We start from the raw sequence: 10,243 nt of genomic DNA on the forward strand, positions 1-10,243 counted from the left end.
AGGGAGGCATGCTTCTTTTACATTGGTGGGTACCAGATAGTTACTAATTAACATTTACATCACAGAGATGGTATGCAGGGGATGAGATAATGAAGAAGAACAGAGGTTGTGCCCTGAGCGGTCTGGAAAAGAAGATTGCTCTGACATTTCAAAGGTATGTTATCTTTGATGCAAACAAACAAACACAACAACAAATAATGGACAACTCACTTAGGTAAAGAGTCACCTTTGTCAAGGAAGCTGCAGGCCTAAGACATGACTACCTGCCATGACCCACTGTTAGGAGTTTGTATGTTCAGACCATCCCATACGGTTACTTTCAGTCCCTGAGTTTGTAAGGCCCTCCATGCATGTCTTCCCTGAGCTTGTCAGGCTTAGTATGTAGCCCCTTTCTCATCCACATTATCATGTATTTTAGGTCTAGACTGTTCTTTTTAACCTGAAAAAACAAAAATGTGTTGTTTTATTCTTTCACTGTCCATTTAGTTCCGCCCACACATTCATCACTTTTATTGTCCATTATTCCACCTTACAGCTTATATTTTCTCTGAGATATTGCTCCTTTCTGAAAAGCTAAATTCTTTTCCTTTCTTTTTTTAAATCCTCACCTGAGGACATGCTTTTATTGATTTGAGAGAGAAAGATATGTGAGAGTGAAACATCAATTGTGTTGCCTCCCGCACGGTACCTGGACCAGGGATAATGCACCCCAATCTGGATCAAACCCTCAACCTGGGTATCTGTTCCTAAGGGGCCTGTGTCCTCTCCTGTGTGGCCAGTTCCCCTACTCTGTAGACAGCGCCTGGGAAGGCACATGGGCATTTCTTTAAATTGTTGTCAGCTGAGTCCGAGGCGACTGGCAGAGCCGCGTCTCGGATACATGTTTCCCCAAGAAGGCGGAGACATGTAATCAGCTTGGCCTTTATATCAGCCCAGGTGTCGGCAGGGGCAGGTCTAGATATGTAAATCCAGTCAAGCAATAGGAATGCTCTGGCCTATTCAAGAATGCAAATAAGCTCCTTTGACCCTAAGTTTTTGGTGATACTTCCTGGTATTTGGGGGTATAAAATAAAAGTGCTGCGTGGCTCAGGGTCGTCATCGTCCTGCCTTTCCATCAGAGAGAATGGCGTCCCACCCGGCTCCCAGCTTTTAATTCTATTTCTGCCTCTTGCTTTCTTTTTTTCTATTATTTCTCAATCCCTGGCCACGTCCACTTAGAACAGGTTCATTCATCTCTCTTTCCATGCTGGACGTGGAAAAGGGAGATCCCTGCCATATCTGGCCCCCACCGCATCTGGCCCCCGCACTACTCCTTCCCTTTCTTTTCTCAGGTTTGCAGGGCAAGGCTAGGTGTTTCCTATAAAATTAGCCATACTTCAAATGTTAAAAATATTTTAAAATAAAAGTAAAAAATATGCATTATACCAATACATACAACAGAAAAAATTTTAGCCAGACCAAACCTATTCTGTTTGGAGGAGTATCCTCCTCACAGGCCTGACTGTGGAGCCAAATGAAATCTTTCCAGTTTCTCTCTTCTTTGGTCTCTTTGCAAGCAAGCATGCATCACCTTCTCATTTTAAGAATTTGCTTAGTAATAATAATAAGAGAACTGCAGATGTCGCTGCCCTGAAGCCACCCGTGACCAGCCATGGTGAACCTCACCGTGTTCTTCAACATCACCTTTGACGGTGAGTCCTTGGGCCGCGTCTCCTTCGAGCTGTTTGCAAACAAAGTTCCAAAGACAGCAGAAAACTTCCGTGCTCTGAGCACTGGGGAGAAAGGATTTGGTTATAAAGGTTCCTGCTTTCACAGAATTATTCCACGATTTATGTGCCAGGGTGGTGACTTCACATGCCATAATAGCACAGGTGGCAAGTCCATCTATGGCGAGAAATTTGAGGATGAGAACTTCATCCTGAAACATACAGGTCCTGGCATCCTGTCCATGGCAAATGCTGGACCTAACACAAACGGCTCCAGTTTTTCATCTGCACTGCCAAGGCTGAGTGGTTGGATGGCAAGCATGTGGTCTTCGAGAGGTGACAGAAGGCATGCATATTGTGACGGCCATGGAGCGCTTTGGGTCTAGGAATGGCAAGACCAGCAAGAAGATCACCATTGCTGACTGTGGAGAACTCTAATAAATTTGACTTGTGTTTTATCTTTACCACCAGACCATTCCTTCTGTAGCTCAGGAGAGCACCCCTTCACCCCAATTTGCTTGGAATGTTCTATAATCTTTGTGCTCTTGCCAGTTTATTGGGTTCCATAATTTCCTTACCTCTTCCCAGTCTAGCTGGATTGCAGAGTTAAGTTTATGATTATGAAATAAAAATGAAATAGTTGTCTGTCAAAAAATAATAAGAGAACCAATATGATGGCATAGGTAAATGCCTATACTCACTGCCTCCCACAACCACATCAAAATTGCAACTAAAATACAGAACAACCATCATCCAGAACCACCTGAAAGCTGGATGAATGGAAGTCTTATAACTAGAGAAGTAAAGAGGAAAGCACATTGAGACTAGTAGGAGGGGCAGAGGTATGGAACGAACTGGTCTGACACCACGTGTGCTGTTTTTTAAATCTGGAGGGATATCTTGGCTGTGGAGGCAACCCTTGAGGAGCAAGGGGTCCCAGTCCCACACCAGGCCCCTAGCCTAGGGTTCCAGAGCTGGGAAGAGAAGTCCTCACAACTACAGGCTATAAAAACCAGTGAGGATTGTGACTGAGAGACACAGAGGCTGCTGGAGATGCAGGCATTCCTCTTAAAGGGTCCGTACACAAACTTACAGGGACCTGCTTCTTCTGAGCTCCAGTTCTGGGGGGACCCAGACACATACGGGGAGGAACTGGATTGTCTGGCATTGGGGCAGGAACTCAGGGCAGCTTTCTTCCAGACAGAGGTGCTCACAAGGGTCATTGTTCCTGTGCTGGGACCTCCCTTGATACAGGGTTGACTGGCAGCCATATATGAGTCCCCATAAGCCTGGAGCACACTATTTGCTTCACCCAGGGTATTTTCTGAGACCCTGCCCCATCCAATCTGCAGCCCCACCCAAGCTGTTTGCATCAGCTTTTCCATATGAATGGCCTGTTCTGACTCAGGCTTCAGACTTTGCTAAAATCTCTCAAACAAGCTGCAGCTGGTGTTAGCATGCCCCAAACCTATCAATAAAAGTTCCCAATCCCAGAAATAGCACCAGTCTGCCTTGCTTCATAGCTATGCCTTGCCTCCTGCACAGCAGCTCTCCCACTGTAGTTGCAACTTGTCCTCACAGCTTGGAGGTCAACTCCTCCCAGAGACATCAAGAGCAGTCAAGGCTCAACTACAAGACTGTGCTCACAGCCCACACAGGGGCACATCTAGAGTGCCTAGCTCAGGTGACTGGGGAGGCTAGGCTACTGGGCCCTACTGGACACCTACTACACAAGGCCACTCTACCAATTCCAGGAGACATAGCAGCTCTACCTAATTCAGAGAAACAAACACAGGGGAGAAGTCGAAATGCAGAGACAAAGAAACATGTCACAAATGAAAGAAATGGAAGCAAGAAAACTACAGGATACATTGAGTTCAAAACCATGGTTATAAGATTGCTCAAAGATCTCCATGAGACTTTCAAGGATCTTAGTGAGAATGTCAAAGACATGAAAAAAGACCAGTCAGAAATTAAGCATACACTAACTGAAATAAAGAACAATTTACAACAGTAGAGTAGAGGATTCCGAGAATCAAATAAACAATTTGGAATATGAGGAAGAAGAGCAAAAAAAAAAAAAAAAAAAAAAAAAAAAAAAGAATCCAAAAATATGAAGATAGTGTAAGGAGCCTCTGGTACAACTTCAAGTGTACCAACATTTACATTATGAGGGTGCCAGAAGGGGAAGATAGAGAGAGAGTAAGATTGAAAACCTATTTGAAGAAAGAATGACAGAAAACTTCCACTACCTGGTGAAAGAAATAGACTTACAAGTCCAGGAAGCACAGAGAGTCCCAAACAAGAGGAACCCAAAGAGGCCCACACCAAGACACATCATAATTAAAATGCCAAAGACTAAAGACAAAGAGAGAATCTTAAAAGCAGCAAGAGAAAAGCTGTCAGTTACCTACAGGGGGGTGCCCATATGACTGTCAGCTGATTTCTAAACAGAAACTTTGTAGGGAGTGGCAAAAAATATTCAAAGTGATGAATAGTAAGGACCTACAACTAAGATTACCCAGAAAACCTCTCATTTAGAATTGAGGATCAGATAAAGAACTTCACAAACAAGAAAAACTAAAGGAGCTCATCACCACCAAACCAGTTGATATGAAATGTTGAAGGGTTTTTGAAGAAGAAGATGAAGAAGGAGAAGAAGAAGAAGAAGAAGAAGAAGAAGAAGAAGAAGAAGAAGAAGAAGATCTATAATAATAATAATAATAATAGAGGAATATGCAAATTGTCCAGGATGCTGTCACAGTAACAATAACAACCAAACAGCAGGCTGCGTGGGGCGACAAGGCCAGCAGGGGGGTTAGTGAGGGACGACCAAACAATGGAACAGCAGGCTGTGTGGGGCGACCAGGGTGGCAGGGGGGGCAGTTGGGGGCAACCAAGCTGGCAGGGGGGGCAGTAAGTGGTGGTCAGGCCAGCGGGCGGGTCAGTTGGGGGTGACCAGGCTGGCATGGGGGAAATTGGGGGCAACCAGTCCGGCAGGGGGTGCAGTAAGGGGTAATCAGGCAGGCAGGTGAGCAGTTAGGAGCCAGTGGTCCCGGATTGTGAGAGGGTGAAGGTTGGGCTGAGGAGACCCTTCCCCCCATGTGCACAAATTTTGTGCACAGGGCCTCTAGTGTGAACAATAAAATGGCAACTAATACATATCTGATAACAATTGAATATAAAAATCAAAATAAACAAACAAGAAATCTAATGAACAAAATAAACTGGTGAATAAAATAGAATCAGAGGCATGGAAGCACGGAACAGACTGACAATCTCAGAGGGAAGGGGGATCAGGGGTCCGGAAGAGATTAACCAAAGATCTTACCTATGGACATAGACAGTAGGGTGGGGAAGGCCTGGGGTGGGGTGGGGTGGGGTGGGAACTGGGTGGAGGACAATGGGGGAGGGGGGTAAAGGGGGACACCTGCAATAATAAAGATTAAAAAGAAAAGAATTTGCTTAGCAAGTGGTGTGTAAAAACACAGAGAGTCTAAACAAAACCAACATGGGGACATGACAAGCATTCCAGAATTTTTATGTTTGTCCTAGCTCTATTTTCCCCAGCATCTAATTTCCGCCATCTTGTCCAGTGTGGTTGTTGAAATCATGATCCATGGATGCTTACTTAAACACTCTTCCCCTGGCCTCTAGAACATGTAATAGCTAAAACAGTAACTGGGCACTCACTGTGCGCCCAAGCCCAGCCTAAGCATCTTACTGCTATTATTGCATCTCATTAGAGTCTCTCAAAAGCCCTTAAGGTGGGTAATAACATTTTTCACACTTCAACGATGAGGGCTGTGACTGGGTCCATCTGTCCATGGCTTCCCTCCCATTTTCTAGAAGAGCAGCCTACCAGGTGTGTCCGTGGGAGGGGAGACGACCTGGAAAGTCACCGCAGTGTCTCAAAAGGCTCTCCACTATCACTGCTGGAATGAAGCCTCCAATATCTTCCTTGACGAGGTCTCAGTCTGGGCAGAACACTGGATGGAAGTCCTCATTGTAAATGCCTCCAAAACAGTTATTTCCTACAGAAAATATTGTATTTGTTCCTGACACATCCTTGCAGGGGACAAAAAAAAAAATGTGGTTCTTTAAGTTTTGAGAAGTAGAACAGGCCATCCTTTCTTAGACTGCGCCCCTCCATGCAGTTTTTAGGGTCAGAATAAAAAATATAAAATGAGAAGGCAAAACGGAAAAGTAGGTGCTGGGACAAAAGCTGGGGAGAAGGAAGAAACCCTTGGAAGGCCCTAGTCTTTAACCCTCTGGTGGGCGCAATGCAAACATATCCATCTTTATCCCTCCTGCCCTTGTCAAGGTGCTGAGTCCTTGGGAACTCAAGATCCACGAAGAGTCCTTCCCAGGTAGCCCCAGTTTTTAGGACAGGAAATGGTCTTGGACAGGGTGTCTGCTCTGAGGGCAGCAGCACCAACACTTGGATCCAAGATGCTGGAGAGACAAAGCAGAAGTTCACGAGAAACGGAGGCCCCAGCAATACTGTCTGGGCGGGCAAGGCAGGAGGCGGCTGGGAGGAAACAGCCAGTCAGTACCTGGAGAGGCATCAGTTATGTAGAAAGGAAGCCGAGTCTAGCCCAGAGGAAAGACTCTCAGATTGGGCAAACAAGGAACTGGAGGGGAGGACTTCAGAACATTTGGGACTTTCCAAGGTGGAGAGTGTGGGAGGGGATTTGTTAAAATCAGACACACTTGAGTAAGAAACCTTACTTAGAGTGTGGGTGAGATTTGGTAAGAAGTCAACTTACCAAACCCACGTGGATACAGAGAAAAAAGCCAGAAGTCACAGTTCAATGGAAACAGATACTAGCAGATACAGTCAGGAAACCATGAAATACCTGGGGAATGCAAATATCACCTTGTTGCTTATTACTTGTCATAAGCCTGTACTCTCCTGAGTACCCACGGAGGAGTGGAAAGTGGAAGTCACCACTGACTCTTTCTGCATCAACTCTTCATGGGGACAATGCTATGGAAATGGTATAAAATCTGGACCCCTCAACCCACTGTTCCGGCCCCGCTGGGAGGAGACTCCAGTGGGCAGTCTCATGCTGTTGCTACTCCCCCGAATGTGGGGAAGGCAGGAATAATGAAGCAGGAGGTGTTCTGCACCCTGGACTGGCCAGAGGCCTATTCACGGCCAGGTGCAGAACATTTGCTTCATCACCGTGGTGACGAAGCAAGCATTCCACCATGCTGCTCACACGGCCCGCTGTCAGCGGCTGCCCGGCCCCTCCCCTCCCCCGGGGGACTCCGGTGGGGCTGAGAGGACTGGGCACCGCCATCTTGTGGCTATGGGTTCTGCCATATTTGTGACGGAGTGTCGGTTAATTTGCATATTACCCTTTGTTAGATAGGACTAGAGGCCCGGTGCATGAAATTCATACACTGGGTGGGGGGTGTCCCTCAGCCCAGCCTGCACCCTCTTCAATCTGGGACCCTGCGGGATTGGGCCTAAACCGGCAGTCGGACATCCCTCTTACAATCTGGGACTGCTGGCTCCTAAGCACTCACCTGCCTGCCTGCCTGATTGCCCCTAATCGCTTCTGCCTGCCAGCCTGATCATCCCCTAACTGCTCTCCTGCCAGCCTGATTGATGCCTAACTGCTCCCCTCCCAGCCCGATGGCCCCCAACTGTCTTCCCCTGCCGACCTGGTTGCCCCAAACTGCCCTCCGTTGCTGACCCAGTCACCCCCAACTGTCCTTCCCTGCCGACCCGGTCATCCCCAACTGCCCTCCCCTGCTGTCCTGGTCAGGCCTTGTCACCCCCTCTTCTGCTGGCCTGGTCGCCCCCAACTGCTGTTCCCTGCAGGCCTTGTCACCCCCTCTTCTGCTGGCCTGGTCGCCCCCAACTGCCCTCCCCTGCCAGCCCAGTTATCCCCAACTGCCCTCTCCTACTGGCCTGGTTGCCCCCAACTGCCCTCCCCTGCTGGCCATCTTGTGGCAGCCATCTTTTGATGATGTGGGGGCAGCCATCTTGTGACAACGTGGGGGCGGCCATCTTGTGACAACATGGGGCAGCCATCTTGTGATGACGTGAGGGCTTGAGGGCCACCTAGGCTTTTATTATTATAGATTAAAACGAACAATGTCACCTATACACAATAAGGTGTATGATTCACAAGCCTAAGGTTAAATGGGAAAAGCCAATATAAGAGAATTAAAAATGTGTTATTCTAGCCCTGGCCGGCTTGGCTCAGTGGATAGAGCATCAGCCTGCGAACTGAAGGGTCCCAGGTTCGATTCTGGCCAAGGGCACATGCCTGGGTTGCGGGCTCGATCCCTGTTGGGGGGCATGCAGGAGGCAGCCGATCAATGATTCGCTCTCATCATTGATGTTTTTATCTCTCTCTCCTTCTCCCTTCCTCTCTGAAATCAATAAAGAAATATATTTTTAAAAATGTGTTATTCTATTGATATGAAGTTCAAAAATAGGCAAAACTAAACTAGAGTGTTGGGGAACATGCACTCAAGTAGTAAAACTTTAAAGAAAAGCAAAGGAAGGGATTATTACAGAAGTCAGGATGTTATTTGGAGGGCTCGATTGGAAAGGACTTGTGGCATCCAGGGCTGAGAGCAACATGCTTTTTTTAACCAGGGTGTTTCCTTTATATTTATACAATGAGTGGCATTTATATTTTATGTTCTTTCCTGTGTGTATTAGCTATCACAAAAAGGTTTTTAAAAACAGAAAATACCAAATGAAAAAAAACTAACAAACTATAAAATAACTTTTCAAGAAACTTTATTTTTAAAAAGTACCTACACACATGATGGTGATGGTTGCACAACAATGAGAAAGTACTTAACGCTCCTAAACTATAAGCTAAAAATGGTTACGATGGTAACTTTTATGTTATTGCATTTTATCACGAATTGTAAAAATACCTAAACACACAGAAGTGACATTAAAACATACCTAACTAGCCTAACCTGTGTAGCTCAGTGGTTAAAACTCAACCTATGAACCAGGAGTTCACGGTTCGATTCCTGGTCAGGGCACATGCCAGGGTTGCAGGGTTGATCCCCAGTAGGGGGCGTGCAGGAGGCAGCAGATTGATGATATCTCTCTCTCCCTCTCCCTTTCATTCTGACATCAATAAAAATACATTAAAAATGTGAGTGGGCAGGGGGGGAGAAACAAAAATAAAATAAAAAAAAAACCCAACAATAATCCTATATAATAAAGAGGTAATATGCAAATTGACCATCATGTCCTTGCACAAGATGGCCACCCCATGTGGTCATAAGATGGCCACCACAAGATGGTCAGCAGGGGAGGGCAGTTGGGGGCAACCAGGCCATCCGGGGAGGGAGGGGAGTTGGGGGGACCAGGCCTGAAGGGGAAGGCAGTTAGGGGCAACCAGACCTGCAGGGGAGGGCAGTTAGGGGCGACCAGGCTGGCAGGGGAGGGCAGTTGGGGGTGATTGGGCCGGCAGGGGAGCAGTTAGGCATTGATCAGGTTGGCAGGGGAGTGGTTAGGAGTGATCAGGCTGGCAGGCAGGTAAGCGGTTGGGAGCCAGCATTCCCAGATTGTGAGAGGGATCCCAGATTGGAGAGGGTGCAGGCTGGGCTGAGGAACACCCCCCACCCCCACACACAGTGCCCAAATTTCATGCACTGGGCCTCTAGTAAATAAATAAAAACAAAATAATGTGGGTGGATGATAGCTGATGAATGAGGACTTCTGGAGGGAGGCAGGGGGAGGGGCACACTTCAAGGTGTGCTTGTTTCTCAAATTGGGTGGGTGGGAGTTATGAGGTTCATTTTGCTATTACACTTTGTAACTCACATCTATGGTACAGACATAGTTTAGTATGTGGTGATTATATATATAAAAGCCTAAGCGACCGTCGCAACCGAAACACCCAAACGGATGACCGAACAGGCTGTGTGGGGCAACCAGGCCGGCAGGGGGGTTAGTGAGGGCCGAACAAACGACTGAGCAGAGGGCTGCATGGGGCAACCAGGCCGGCAAGGGGATTAGTGAGGAATGACCAAACGACTGAACAGAGGGCTGTGTGGAGTGACCAGGCCGGCAGGGGTGGGCAGTGAGGGGCGACCAGGCCTGCAGAGGGGGGCAGTGATGGGTGACCAGGCTGGCAGGGGGGGGAGGGTGGAGGGTGGAGTTAGGGGCAACCAGGCCAGCAGCGGGGCGGGGAGCAGCTAGGGGTGATCAGGCAGGCAGGAAGGTGAACAGTTAGGAGGCAGTGCTCCTGGATTGTGAGAGGGATGTCCTAGTGCTGGTTTAGGCCCAATCCTGATTGGGCCTAAACTGGCAGTTGGACATCCCCCAAGGGGTCCTGGATTGGAGAAGGTGCAGGCTGGGCTGAAGGGACCCCTCCACCCCCTTGCATGAATTTCGTGCACCAGGCCTCTAGTTATGTGATAAAAATGAAAAGTCAGAGAGAAGTGCCTGAGCCTAAACCCTGGGAATAAAAGTGAGATGGGAGGAGAGCCAGACCCTGTGGCATTGTGGAGGATATAAGAACCTCTCAGAAGGCAGAACAGTCTCC

At 47.6% G+C, this 10,243-nt stretch overlaps 1 pseudogene across 1 annotated transcript; it reads left to right on the forward strand.

The window, feature by feature from the left end:
* Positions 1-1,651: 1,651 nt before the first annotated feature.
* Positions 1,652-2,251, forward strand: LOC307092641 (peptidyl-prolyl cis-trans isomerase A-like; annotated as a pseudogene). The gene has a single exon. The product of its transcript is annotated as a peptidyl-prolyl cis-trans isomerase A-like (transcript).
* The last annotated feature ends 7,992 nt before the right edge of the window (positions 2,252-10,243 follow it).

The sequence above is a fragment of the Cnephaeus nilssonii genome (genome assembly GCF_951640355.1).
Source record: "Cnephaeus nilssonii genome assembly, chromosome: 20".
NCBI classification, from domain to species: domain Eukaryota; kingdom Metazoa; phylum Chordata; class Mammalia; order Chiroptera; family Vespertilionidae; genus Cnephaeus; species Cnephaeus nilssonii.